We start from the raw sequence: 15,477 nt of genomic DNA, 5'->3' as shown, positions 1-15,477 counted from the left end.
ACTCAGTATAGACTTTTTGTTGATATGTTCAGAGATGGTCCATTGACATTTTGACATCAATTTTTTTTTTTTTTTTGTATTCATAGGTTTCAGCTTCCAGTTATATGTAACATTTTGAGGACATTTTCACATTAAAAAGACATAATATTTAGTAGTAAATTATTAATTGTTATGGCGACAGTCTTCATTTTTCATCATTCTGTAATCCATGGACACAATTCATTCGTAGTATGGCATCCTAGTCAAATATTCACAATTAAATATTAAAATTAAAACTGCAATGTATTGTATATTTTACTAACTGACATAAAATGACATGATTTAACATCTTAAAATATATATGTAATGATGTGTACCTAAAAAACAAAAATAAAATAAAATTAATTTAAATAAAATTAAATTAAAATTGTAAATTCCACAAGGGGAAGTCTGGCTCAAAAATGTAAATTCTAAGTGAAGTGAAAAATAGTACTGCTAATAATACTCAATTAAAAATGATTTGATGAAAGAGAATAACTTATTATGACAATTTGTATCCACATCTTACATAAAAAAAATACTCAAAACTTATCTCAAAACTGCATGCCACTTCTAAGTTCACGACCCTAACCAAAAGTACTTCTCCAAAAACTCCAAAATAAAGTTGGTGATGTGGGTTCAGCACACTCATCTCACTGCAGCTAAAATTACATACAAGCCACAATTCCCCTGCTCCTCCCATCAGGATCCCCCACTGTAGCCGAACGCCATTGAAATGACACTTCTCTCCTTGTAAAGTTTGACACAAGATGGCAGCCTAGCATCTCCTCTGCTCTTGGAGGTCACACAGATGTCCACACGGCTAATCTTTGACACTCTCTGTGGAATATACAAGCAAATCTAGACAAACCCGAGCTTTAGATAACTCTGCTACCCATCAGTGATCGCGAATGCCAAGTCCGTTGTGCTCCATCAACCAAATCTTCTCTTTCCAAGTTGGTGCGTGGTGACAAGAGGGGCTAGGATAAAGCTCCGTCCCACTACATGCTATATATTAATCTTATGTTATTGTTTGGGGAGTAATGCAGAGGGAGGGCATGATTGATTTGGAGGACTGCAGAGACTTGTGTTGTGGACTTAGTGTGTTTAGAGGAAGCTGGATGTGGCACCAGGGAGCAACATCTCTGAAGCCAAAGCACAGAAGTGTCATCATGGAGCGGGAGGCCGGGGGGCAGACAGCGGGCCAGGGCAGGGGGAGGTGTATAAGTCAACTGTGGATAAATGATCAAAAAAGTCAAAAAAAAAAAAAAAAAAAAATAAATAAATAAATAAAATAAAATAATAATAATAATAATAATAATAAAGTTAAAAATATATAATAACATGAACAAATATATATTAATATTAATAATGTTAAAAATAATAAAACATTGTGAATACTTAGAAATAAAATAGTTGGCTTTGTTTTCCTGCTGTCAGTTTGTTTCCAGTCTAATGTTTGATTACAAATTATTGTGTCAAAGTATAAAAAGTAATTCAACTCATACAAAACTCATGTATAAAAATGTAATACTGATAATAAAAATGTGAATGTTGGTTATAGTCTAATAATTGAGATTAAAAAAAGGCTCCAAAATGAGCTGATTTAAAATAAAATAAAACAAAACAAACTATGGGTATAATGGTTCCAGTATTGGTATCAGTCAATATCAATACACCATAATGATATTCAATGCCGATAGTTTCAATTTCAACAAGACTAATGAGTCAAAATGGAAATAGTAGTGCTGTTATATGGCTGCATGTTTTATCTCAAATAAATACATACTGCTACTATTTTTACTGATGTGAATTCATTTGGGATCTTTACTTTAACTTAAGATAAATATGTGGGCATTGCTATGGATTTTAAAAGCTACATATCGGTATCAACAAATGTTGTCAGCCACAGCAGCAGGCCAAATATCGGATATCGATATTGGCAAAAAAAAATAAAAAATCTATATCGACCCATTCCAAAAACAAACCTGCATACACAATTGAATTTATTATAGATTAGCATAATATCATCTGTAATATATTCAATTTCATTTCTGTCCATATCGTCCACCCCTAGATATTTGCAAAAATTGGGGTATTAGTAATATAGAAAATGTTGCATTCCAAGTTGTACTGAGGTAATATAGTGTAGTATAAAAAAAGTAGTTGTGGGAGGACTACTTTACTAAAAAGATTGAGCTGAGTACTTTTGCCTCGAGTAATATTCATGTAACAGCACTTTCACTAAATGACAGCTTTTATCCCTGTGAATTGGCCGGGAGTTGTTTCACCAGCGTGATAACCCCAGATTTGTGTGTAAATCTAGTGCACCTCGGCGTATGAGCAGCAGACAGATAAATAGTACAGGGCTGCCTCTGCCACTGCACCCCAGGAGGCAGTATTATCAGGAAGCTCTGCGGTTTCATTGATTTTCAGACTGTAATCATCTCCATCTGATGTAGTGGGCTGAGCAGGAGAAGTGAGTCCATGGTCCACTGTCAGAGCCACTGCACAGCCCCCAGTTCACAAGCACGTACGAGCAGGAAATATCACTATGGCTGCCAGTTTGTCACCAGTTTGTATGTTTTCGATTACAGCATTGGATTAGAAATGCATACCTTTTATGTATTTATTGTGGGATAAACTGAGGCTTCTATACACAAGCAGGTCTCACAAAAAACAAAATTAATATTTAAATATTTTTCAAACCAGTACAGATATATTGTATACGCAGCTCTTGAGGTCAGAATGAGTCTGCTGTGTGCAGTTTGCATCTCATTAGAAAAGACTTTATTGTCTGATCATCAAGTGGTGTGTATTAGCATGCTAGTTATTGTTAGGTTTACTCAGAGTTTTGAAAAAGCACTTATAAACTCATCACGCTGAATAATTAAGATGCTGTGACTGCATAAAGTAATTGATGAATAACTCTGGACCACTGCAAACCCTTTAAAATGAACAAGTTCTGTTTTTCAAGTTTTTCGGACTGCAAAAAATCTGCTACAGCACCTTTAAAGTTAACTAGAAAGTATTTGGGAAATTTGCAGTAATCACCATCACCAACTATTCTCATTATTATCCATGTGTTATTGAATAAGAAATCTTGCTCTATTTAGCAAGGTGCACATTCGACACACTCCAACCAACCAACACCAACCAAATTGTTTATTGCTAATAAATTTACCTAAGAACACATTATTAACAATTGAAGTTAACTAATTGAGCAACTATTTTATGAACCCCAGTTTACAAAAGCTCCACAGCTGCTGAAAAAAAATCTTGAGAAAAGACAGCATACGATTTATTTTTTTTTCTTTCTTTCTTTCTTTCTTTTTTTTTTTTTTTTTTTTTTTTAAATAGCGAGTGCTTTACAGGTTGACCCCATTTAAATTCTCATCAGCAAAGAAAAAAAAAAAAAAAAAAAAAAAAACAGACTTAAAATACAAGAGATGTCTAATGGGTCTCCCCAGAAATTATCTCGGTACAAAGTCTCTAATGGTTCTGTCAGGAGTGAGTTTCAAACCATTAAGCAATCTGCGCTCAATCGGGAAAGCGCAAATAATGGAATTCACTCGAGCTGTGGCTCAAAGTTCACCAAACGCATGAAGACGAAATAAAATGTGTTGTGAGAAATGCATTTGGTTTTATAATGTGAAAAACTATACTCACGTTTACAATATATTACAACGGAATAGACAGTGCAACCAAAATGCACCAAAAACGTATTTCATTCATTATGTGACAATTTATATCAAATTTAAAACATGCTGCAAATTTTGTGATGACCTACAAATTACAGGGCGGATTTGTTTAGATTATTTAAATAAAGACATAGTTTTCAAAGTGACAGTTTCCATGCCAACAAACAAGATGATTCAATCAAAGGTGTTATTGAGATGTACTTTTTAGGCGGCACATGTGATTGGAAGACCTCAATCCATCGACCAATAGGAGCAGGGAGGAGGGGCCTGGAGGGTGTCACACAAGATATAATAAAATACCACTTTCTGCATAGCAACCACTATAATCAACATGACTATAACCTTAAAAATAGGTTAAATTCACCGAGGTTATTTCCCCTTGAAAAAAATTGCGTCATTATTTTGCGCTTTAAAAATGAATGTTCTCATCTGAGGTAATGGACTGAAAACGATTTATGTGCAACGTTAACAAAAAACATGCAAGAGATCCACATTTGTTGATTATTTAAATTTTGTGTATCCAACGCAACATAATTTTTATGTTGTTTTTTCTTGGTGGTAGTAGTTACAGTAGTCAAAAAGATAGCAAATAAATTGCAGTGTGCTTTTATGTTTTGTTTGGGCTTTACTGGACTGGTAATTTTACTGTACTTTACTGTACTGTGAGTTTTATATAAGTAACAATACTTTTAATTGAGAGCAAAGGGACAAATCTGTGTAAGAATATTAAAATTGATGGCTGGATGGCAAAAGTATTTATATACAGTCTTTGAAGCGTTATGCAACTTCTAAAGGCAAAATGACAATAGTTATGTACCTAAGACCCACTGTATCACTTGTCCCAGACTTTACAACCTTATCCTCCAACTCTCGTCAAACTAAATTGTCAAACTTCCAATTCTTGCCAACAATCAATCGCATCTTCTCACAACAGGACCTTACAAAACGTCACCCATTCATCTTTATGATTACAATAGGGATTTGAATGGCCTTACCTGCAGCAGTGGTCTGTAGTAGCTTGGGCCCAGAGCTGGACGCCTGTAAGTGTCTAGTGCATTGGGACAGGGGAGAGAGTGAGGTCTCCGCTCCACTTGTTGTCGCTGGTGATGGGGGTTGAGGAGGGGTGCGGTGGGTTGACGGTGCGAGGGGGGTAGTTTGCTGTGCGGCTGCAAGCGACACTCCGGAGGGCCCGCTGTGAATAGAGGTGGAGATAATAGACACAGTCACACAACAAAAAGACTGATAATCCTGTCCCAGCCCACAGCTCCCGTGTTGCGATCAGACATTTTAAGGCCAGTTAAGTTGCAAGCGAGGGCCGGCTGAATGAACTGCGGTTAGGAAAGCGCTCCCCAGCTCCCATTATGGACGGTAACCGGTGTCAATTCCCCAGCAATTAGACCACTCAGATGTGTCAGAAGACAGGCCTCAAATTAATAAATAAATAACGTCAACCGCAAGTGCCGGGATGAGATGGCCTTAGGAGCCATTTGAGTGTCCCACTGGTGTATTTCACAGCCCTGAAGCCTGAGTCCTTCACAAAGTGATGAGCTGTGCCTCCTCCACACTACTGCTGTGTGACCTTTGAGAGGGAATAGGCCACCGCCAGCAACTTACTCCATATACACGTTTTCTTACCTAGTCCTGACTAAATGTAAATAAGTCAGCAGGTACATTTTATGAAAATAAAACTAAATCCAATTAAATAATAAAATGAATAAATAAACACAAATTGCTACTACAACTGCTGCTTATGAGCACATTTACTTGTGTATAATTTAGAATTTTGAAGAACATAATTACTTTTAAAATATTTTGGGCTATTATTTACAAGTGATTATAAGCATTACCCGCTATAAGATGTGAAAATGTTTCATGCCATCATAGTTTGAGAGTCAAAGATGAATGCCAAGGACTTTAAAGTTTCTGTATTTGTCAGTGAGCAGCAAAAGAAGACTGTTCAGTACAAGGTTGATGCTTACAGCTGTGGGGGGAAAAGGAGCCTCAGGTTCACCAATGTCTGGTCTTTTATAAAGTAAAACTTGTAGTTTCAATTATTAAACTCACAGTGGTCTGAAAGAGGCAGCTCTTCTACTGCATCACTGTTAAAAAGGCATTGAACACAGGAAAATATCTTTTAATTCTACTACATCTTTTCTTATACTGTAGTACGTTGAAAAACATGCATTCTTACTATGAGAAGCCTTTCCGCTCCACAGCTCTGGCTTGTAACTTGACTTGGTGGCTTCACCTGCTTGTCTCCATGGAAATAGATACTTTAATGCTTTACAGTAGGATATTCCGTGAAAAGCAAGTACATCTCCATGGAGACAAACAGGTTTGCCAGTACAACACTGATTCCCAATATCCCCTGCATTCTAAAAACAATATAAAAAACAAATTTATTTAAGGTTTTTCTTCTGCCTTTAGGAGAACGCACAGTCACTTTGTGTGTGCCTGATGTGTAACCCCCAAACCCCAGCCTGTCCAAAAGCATACACCATGTTCCACCTGCCTTTGAAGTGTTGCATGAGTCTTGCATGTTTCCCTGACCCTTCGAAAGCTATGCATCAAACATGATCAGCGCTGTCAGAACCTACACCTTTACTGTGGAAAATATATGTAGTCCAAGGACATACCATAGAGGCAAGAGGCGCTATGGGCTGCAAGTCAAAGCTCAGTTCAAACTTATAAGAGGCTGTTTCAAGCACTTTCAGGACTTTAATGACAGCTGTCTTCCCTGCTGCCTGAGTGGACACTTGAGATTGCCCCAGTCTACTCAACCTAAAACCTTCTGGACGTTTAGAAAATTCTTTTTGTGTCCTCGTTTTTTGGTGACTGGACAATCCGCTCTGCAAAATGAACAAGAAAGAAGAAGGAAAAAAAGTTACTGTAAAAACATGAAGCACTTCTCTGGGAGGTCAAAGTAAAGACAAGTGACCCTTTCAGACAGGCAGGGGGGAATACACTGTCTTCCACCATGGCAACTCCAACCAATGTGCCCAAACTGTGTGAAATGAAGTCTAGAATGAAATAATGGTAATATTAAAAATGTCTCTAATTGCTTCTTATTTCCATTTCCGTTTTAAGCTGCTGTATGAAACTATGAGCAGTAATGACCAGGTTCACAGTCAGCCAATTTATTTAATCCTCATTCAAGTGCAGAGGACAGTGAACACAGACAGAGCCACAAGGTCAAATACTGCAGTTTGTTAATTACTTTAAGCATATAAGTGAGGTCGGGTTAATTTGGGAATTTGCATGTTCTTTGGCTACAGCCCCATCATCTTTAAAGAGGCTGGTCTCTACACTAGGGGCTGCTGTCCAAGAAAAGAGGGTTCCATTGCTTTAGACAGGGTGGTCCAGTGGCATTACAGTGAATTTGAGACAGATGACAATATGTATTATGGGAAAAAGACAGTATACCTAAACATTACTTGAGTCACCTGGATGACCTTGACCTCAATACATAGCTCCTGTAAGAATAACTAATGCCACACAGAGCTAAATCCTATGTATTTATATTGTATTTGAAGAATCGTGTAAAAAAAAATATATATATATATATATATATATATACTGTAAATTAGGGGTGGATTTTCCCTCAATTCCCACAAGATGAGACGAGGCACAAGATTAATAAATAAATTGTGCAACTTTTTTTTCTTTACTTTATTTAATATTTTTGTAATTATATCATTATACCACATGTTTTGGAAATATGGCCTCTCTCTAACCTTTTTTTGTCCAATGAATCCTAATGTGATGGGAAAAAAATAAAAAAATAAATCTCACAAAATCATTTTCATCATGTCTGCACAATCTTGTGGCAATTTTGTCTTGTACGATCTTGTGGCATAAGATTTTGTCCCGTCTATGTAAAATGTATACCTTTTTTTTTTTTCCCCACAAATTACACATTTTATATTTTCAGGAGTCCTAAAATGACGGATAAAATAGAGGGTGAAAAGCTTAAATACACTATTAAGAAAAAATAAATAAATTAAAATACAATGTGCACTGTTTCACACTACAAAAGTTTCATAATCTCTGCTATGTAATCAGTTTTACCGCACTATTTAATATTCACATGGATCTGAAAACTGTGTTAAATATTGTGTACGTGCTGTAGTCAAACAGCCCCATCACAAATGCACGGTGCATGGTATCTGCATGTACAGAAGGTGAAAACAGGTTGAGCCGAGTCCAGGGAACTTATTAGCGCAGAGTCCCAAGTGGAGCAGAGTCCTGGGAGTGGAAAGCTGTTTCAACATTGGCTGTACCGCCGTGAGCCTCCTCCACTGCAAACCTCGCGCTTCAAAAGACCCATCGCAAATGAAAGACAGGCTGCTAATTAAAACACAAGACCAACATGCATGAATAAGCCATACATGTATAACGTAATGTTCAATCTAACTTTCTAATAAGAATTTACACAGCAACTTGGCCTAATGATCACATAGGCTCACACAGGGGACAGACGAGCTGGTCCAAGTCATACCATTACGCATGCAGAATGGAATATTTGTCTATTTTTATTTCATATTATTTCCCAAATGCTGAACAGGCAAGGGACATAAAACAGGATTATGTATGAGTAGTTCAGTCCAAATATGGGAATAAAAATGTACATGATATGACAACATCCAAGCAAATATTCATATAATCTCTATGGGTTATTGTATGTTTAATACTTTGGAGAACTGTGGAGTGTAATCCCTAAAGTGACTAATCAAAACGTATCAGTTGTAGTAAGAAATGTCATATGTCATAATATAAATATAATAAAGATACAAGATCCATATAAAATTATGAACAGTAATGGAAGAAAGATGATGCAAACTATTTGCAAAAGCATGTCTAATCACACAAATATTGCTCTGACCTACATTTTCAGAAACACAGAAAACTAATACATAATATATAGCCTAAGTGGGGTTCTAAGTTTATCAATTAATCGATCAGACTTTATTTCTATAGCACTTTTCAAACATATATGATGTGATACAAAGTGCTCCTCACAGAAAGATTAGCACCTGAAAAAATAAACCTCCCCTTAAGTTACAAAAATTACAAAATTTAAGATGTTTTGTGTATTTAAAACAGTTAAATTTCACTCAGACCTATTTGCAAAAACACATTCTTCACTTTTCACTGCACATTCCTAAATTTTTCAATTAGCTTCGAAGCCCATTTCACAATATTCAGAGGCCAGAGTGAGGTTTTGCTGTCATCGTAATACTAACAACTAGCATGCTAACAGTGCACCTGTCCATGTTCAGAAACACTAAAAATAAGTCATTCCCTATTACTGAAGGTAAAAATATGTATAGTTTTGTTTTATTTTTTTCTGCAAAAATCCCATAACCTAACTCATTAAATAATAATGAAGAAATGCCTTTTTAACAATATTTTAGTCTATCATATTTATAAGAGAAAAGCACAGCAGAGCATGTGACTGAAAGTGAGAAATGACATTTGGCAAACTTATAGAGACCTTACAATTCCAAGTTTTATACACTGCCCTGCATATGGGCCACAACTTTAACCTCTAAGTCTCCGGGTAGTGAATGCACAACCAAGTTTTATATTTCATCACATGCTTAACCAAATCTGCAGCAGACTAAAAAAGTTGCCTTAACTTTTTTGTTTTCACTATGGCTAGTCCAAAACTTTATCGATCCAACTATTCCCAGAGGCCTGCTATTTAAAGTGGTAATTTTGCAACTTTGGAAACTCATAATTTTTAATATTTCATAAAATGCTAATCACAATATTTGGGCAAACATATTTAAATGCAAACTAAACCCAGAATCACACAAGATTTCTGGCATCGGCCGTGACTGGCTTTCTCTAACTCTATTCCCCAGCTCCGTGGCAGCGAGCAGCTTGAGCTATAAAGCAGATCGCCGGAGGTCTGTGAAGAGAAAAAAAAACACAATAATAAGTCATTCTCCACAGATACACGCGCCGTAGCAGTAATCTTCAGATCTGCTCAGCAAGGAAATGTAGATATTTGTAAGAGCAGTGAAGGGATTAGGCAGGCTTCTCTACCTCCTGCTGTACGTGGCTGGACTCACGCTGGGAACGCCGCGAGCACATCCCAACTGGGCAGAGGATGCACGGGATTTGACCTCCAACCGCTACATTATTCCTCCGATATGACCCCAACAAAGGCGCGTGGGTAAGAGCCAGGCGGGGGGCGCGTCTGCTGTTATTCCCCCATTACAACGCAGAATAGGCACTCAAACAGCATGTCCTCATATATTACCCACAATAGGAATTAAAGCAGATATACTCAAGGGCCTTCTAATACAACAGACTGTGAAAGGACTAAGAGGTCTTAAATTGAGCTATTAGTTTGCACTTCCATATGTGTATATTTTTACTTATTTCTAAAAGTGCACCTAACTTTTTTTGGTCCACTACCTGCTTGTTGCTTTGTCTGGAATGTTCCTCGGTATGGTATTAAGGTCTTATGTATCCACTGAGATACCACCAGGTCATTTTATAGGTCAAATTCAACTATTTTCAATGTATTTTTTTGATATCTGTGATTGAAGAAACACAATATAGATTAAGTTTGACGCCACACCGATAAGCTTTCGAAATCATGGGATAACAAAGCAAAAAAAGAAAGTTACAAATTGCCAACCAAGCTGTCATTGCTATTAGTATATATTAGATTCAAAATGGGCCATGGAAGGGACTGGTTAGTGAATCTCCGAACATATTCTATAGAAGAGATTTTTGAGTCAGAGTTATTCTTATCCATGCATTTTTAGATCAATGTATTTTTTTTTCCTTCAATAACGACAATGAGAGGCTGATTAATTTAGCCCTATATGTGCTGTAAACATGCCTATAATTAAACAGACACAGCGGGTGGGGTGGTTCATGAGGCGTCCTTAAAGGTATATGAAGTGGATTTACAACAAAGTGATTAGCTCACACCACTGATGTACACAAACAGCTATTAAAGACGCTGTTATCCTCCCCAGTTATTTTCTAATGAAAGCTAAATTGAGTTGCTCCCTACACTTTCATAACATTTCCCGCTCAGAACAAATGGCCTGCTTTATGAGGAAAGACACACTGTTGTTAATGATTTTATGCGCGGGGAGTCCACCTGACATCCTGTTTTCTATTACTGTTCTTTATTCAATTTGCAGGGCGCGCCGCAGGTGACCCAACCTATAAAAGGGCACCACAAATGAAATTATCAGAGCTCCTTGAAATTTTTATACATTTTGAATCGGCTCTGCACAGGGATCTCGGCCCAGGGACTAATGGCTTCACCTTTAGCTTTGCATAAATCAATTGCACCAAAGGTTAGAGCACGTCATGCCAGGACATATCAATGCACTCTTTAACATTGTAACATGTTCCAGAGCGAAGAGTGTAAATGGAGGCTTTATGAGGTCACCAGTCCATCATTTGGATATTTTTACAAGACAAAATGGTCAATGAAATCTCACTCTGCAAAATTGCAAAGAGCATTTTCTATAGGCAATAACTGCATGCAGATACTGAGTTATTGCTGTGATAAATAAACTTACATTAAGATAAATGTAACTGATTGCAGCGTAGCTCCATAGAATTCTTTGTGTCCTGGGTGGCATGGTAATTTAGTTTCTCCTATAGATTATACAGTTTGTAGTTTATTATTACATTATATTTGTATAATTTAACTTAAAGATATATATACATATTTGATTTGGAAAACCTATGTGTTTACAGCACCACTAAGGCGCTTTTTTATGATCCTGTATACGCAAAAAGTGATGATGAAAAAATTATATTTGACACAGACCTTTTACAATTACAGTCTACAAACCTATTCATTCAACAATAGTCTGAAACTATTTTATTATATTTAACTATAATTCTTTCTAGTCTGATTGTTGTCTCTTTTGATGTGAGTAAAGTGTGCTATAGGGGCAGGCACAGCTCATCCTTATAGAGCAGAAGCCCACTCACTCTTTTTGCACTTTGTTCCAGTCTGTGGCTTAACAAGAGGCTGGTGGCAGATAAAACCTACAAAAGAACAACAGGCCAATCAGTAACACTTGTTGCACCTGAAACATGGAAATGCTCTACATCCAAGTGTTGTGTGTGAAAAGAGACAGATTGTCTAGTAAAAGCAGAGTGGAATATGGATAGGTTCAACCAACTGTGTTCAATCGCAGTCAGGACAAATACTGTTATGAGGCGCCAGAGCGTGAAGGAAATTCATTTGTAAATTGCTCCCGATCTTTGAGAGAAATTGTTTCTTTTTCAAATTCAGATGTAAAGCCTTTGTGTCTGTTTCTGAGGCCAACGCAATAAATCCCATTGTATTACAGTGGAAAGCACAAATATATATCTGTATGAGACAACTGAGACATATTATATAAATAACTGTATGTGAGTAATAACCCAATGCTTGTTAACATCCCTTCAGTTGATTTAATGGCAACTTCATCTCCATAAAACAGCTGGAGGAAGTGTCTAGGGAGGTGGAAGTCTTTGCCTATAATCCTACACTCTTCTTGTGAACACATCCATATCAGTGCATGATAATGTTGTTTCTTTATTTTATTATATTCCCTTGTTATTTATGCTATTAGATTTCCCTTTGTCAGTGCAAAATCAGGGTCATTTTTCATACAAATTTGCATTCATGAGTTTCCTGAAAAAGTCCACTGAGTTTGAATAAAAAGTGACTGGACTTAAAATCTGCTGCATTGCACAATAACATGAATCTGACTTATTAATACTGTGAGGGTTAAGACTGGAAAAACAAAAAGTTTGGAAGCTACTACTACTACTATTTTAACAAAGTCTCTCAAGCTATTTCAGCTAGCTTACACTGCAGCAGATCAGGCACCTCCCTCCCTTAGACCCTCTGGTAATCACTAACAAGAACTTTGATCCACTGACCCATCCAATTACTTTTACAATCAAAGCAAGTGGTTTCAAGTGTACTACGCCGGATATTTCCAGGAACGGCCATTCTTGACACTTGTGTTTGAATGAAGGCAGCGGATCACACGGGTGCAAATAAAACATACACAATCCTTGGTTTTAAAAGTATTTATATCACACTCTATAGCACCAAGTTTCACTTACACTTGAGAAAACATCAAGGCCAAAGCCGAATTACTGTATTTAGCCAGAGTTTGATAACAATCCTCTTCCTGCGGTGTGGATTTTGCAGGAAGCAGACCGCACACTGACCTCTGACCCCAGCCTCTTCTGAACCAGCAACATCAAATCCACTGTGCACTAAAGACCCCTAAAGGCAGCTGCCCAAACACTTACAGCAAAGGAAATCGAGACTTGCCGTAATAGCAAAAAGAGGATATGTTAAGGTTAAAGGTAGTGTAATGGTCAGCAGATCGCTAATGGAGCAAGACTGACAGTCATACACGGGTATTTATATTACAGAAATAGCGAGTGCATTCACAGAAATCAATTAAAAAAAAAAAAAAAAACATGATATTTTTCTACCACTGTTTGATTTTTTGGAAGACTGGCTGGAGTTCTACGTAGTGATCAAAGTGTTTAACCCATTACGTGAGACAATGATAATGATGATTAAGAGTTTCCATAGTTGTCAACATGGTGGCAAAGGTCACCCTCACAGATGTACATTCATTTTGTTCTTATTTTAATCTGACATATAATTATTTTACATTTAGTTAATTCTAATTCTGTTTTAACTGTGAGTGTACATTGGATTTCCATCTGCCCCAGTGTCACTCTAAATGCTTACACAGCACTGAACTCTAGGTATATCTCAATTTTTTGGGGGAAAAAAGATTACAGAGTAGCGGATGTGCATAAGGGGTCTGTGAAAACTAGACATATGCATTGGCGCTCCGCATGAATCAAAGCAAAAGTAATAGATTATGATTGGGCTTCTTCAGACTATGGAGGGCCACCACAGTCTGCTCTGTTAATGGGAAACAATGGATTTACTTTTGACCAAGTCTTTTTTTTTTAAGTGTTTGGTATTCATAAGATAGTATTTTTTATCCATTCATCAGTTGTAGAGTGTGTGGAAGTTATCAGTTGTGTAATAACAAATGCGGCTTAAGTATAAGGCACATCTTTTCAATGGGGCAGAATCCCTTTAAAAGACCCTAAAATGCCTGTGATGGGTTGACTTTAAGTGAATATCCCTGATCCTCTTATATCTCCTGAATGCTGACAAATGAAAATTAAAACATGGCTCTGAACCAAAAATCAGCCTGAACTCTTTACTCCTCTTTTCCTGGCAAGCCTCAGATCAATTATGAAGGGATATTGACTGCAAACTGTTTAGGGCAATAAAATATCCAAGAGTCTGGAAGCGTGCACAGCTGCTAGGTTGAGTGAACCTGAGCTGAAAATGCTTACTTTGTCTCTTAAACCTTTTGCACTGAAATATTCAAGATGTTTTTTTTTTGTTTGTTTTTTTCAGACAGTCGCTACCATTCAGGCCTCTCGTCATAGCAGAACACAGGGCTAAGATCAGAGCCGTGATGTGTCAAAATAGATTATCCACTATACTACACCGCAGATCTCAATATTGCGTGAATGCGACCCTGTTGAACTCTCAGTTGAAATTTCCATATCCATGAGTGAGAAATAGGAAGGAGGAAACATTTACACAAAACTGCAGCTACGCACTTAAAGAGATCTTTTCAACATAGGTATTTTTTGGTTATTGTGGGCCAAGTAAGCATTGCAAATTTCTAAATGAGAGATTCCCCTCCAAAAAGCAAGTCTTGGGAGGAAGGGTGCAATCAGTCCAGGTTTGTTCCTAGACAACATCACTTCCTTCCTCGCTGGGAGATGGGTGTCATGGCGACGGCATTCAGAGTCTCTACTTTTCACTTTCCCAGGACAGTACGCTCCGCACTTCTAATGGTGTCGATTCAAAGCAGCTGCCATTCTCCGTAAATAAACTAAACGCCTTGCCTAACCGATTCAAACGCCTTCGCAAACGTTACAAAATACAGTCAACAAAGAATGAATCTTTCAAGTGGAGCTATTCATCTGCGAGGGTTTGGTGGGCCATAAGTAGCAGGCAGCTGTAAGGAGAAACGCTACACCTGATATTGTTGCAGATTTACATTTCAATTTACCTGTTTTCCGACTGCCACTGCTACTTAAACCTGCCCTGAGATACCAATTAGAATTGCTTTCCACAGTCATGGAGGTAAAGCTGGAAGATGGCACAGAATTGGTTTTGTAAAATGTTTGCTCAAAAATATCAAAAATACTAAAAAGGGGATGGTATCTGCAAGGGGGTCTGGGATAGAAGTGGGTTTAGTAGTAGTTGTAGTACTAAAAGATATAAGAAGTAGTAGTACAAGTAGAGTAGTAACAGTAGTAGTGGTACAATTCGCAATAGCGGAAACAGTAATATAGTAATAGTAATAAAATATAATAATAACAATACATTTTATTTATATAGCACTTTTCAGGACACTCAGTGACACTTTACAAAACAAATATTAAAATTGTGAAAAAATCAATAGATAAATACTACAGTAAATTAAAGAAAAGGAAAATCATATAGCAGTAGCAGCAGTAGTAGCAGTAGTAGTAGAATTTCATTTCATCCTCAGGAACTAGTATTAGGAATAACAAGGGAGTAGTGTACTTCACAGTAGAAAGGTCATGGCATACAAGCAGCAATGAGTTAAACAAATTACTATTTTAGCATTCTGATTTCACGTTACTATATTTCTTCACATACGCTATGAACAACATGCACTATCAGTATTTA

Source organism: Boleophthalmus pectinirostris, unplaced genomic scaffold, assembly GCF_026225935.1.
Source record: "Boleophthalmus pectinirostris isolate CB_2022bp ecotype Guang Dong unplaced genomic scaffold, ASM2622593v1 HiC_scaffold_7, whole genome shotgun sequence".
NCBI lineage: Eukaryota > Metazoa > Chordata > Actinopteri > Gobiiformes > Gobiidae > Boleophthalmus > Boleophthalmus pectinirostris.
This window is presented reverse-complemented; position numbering follows the sequence as displayed.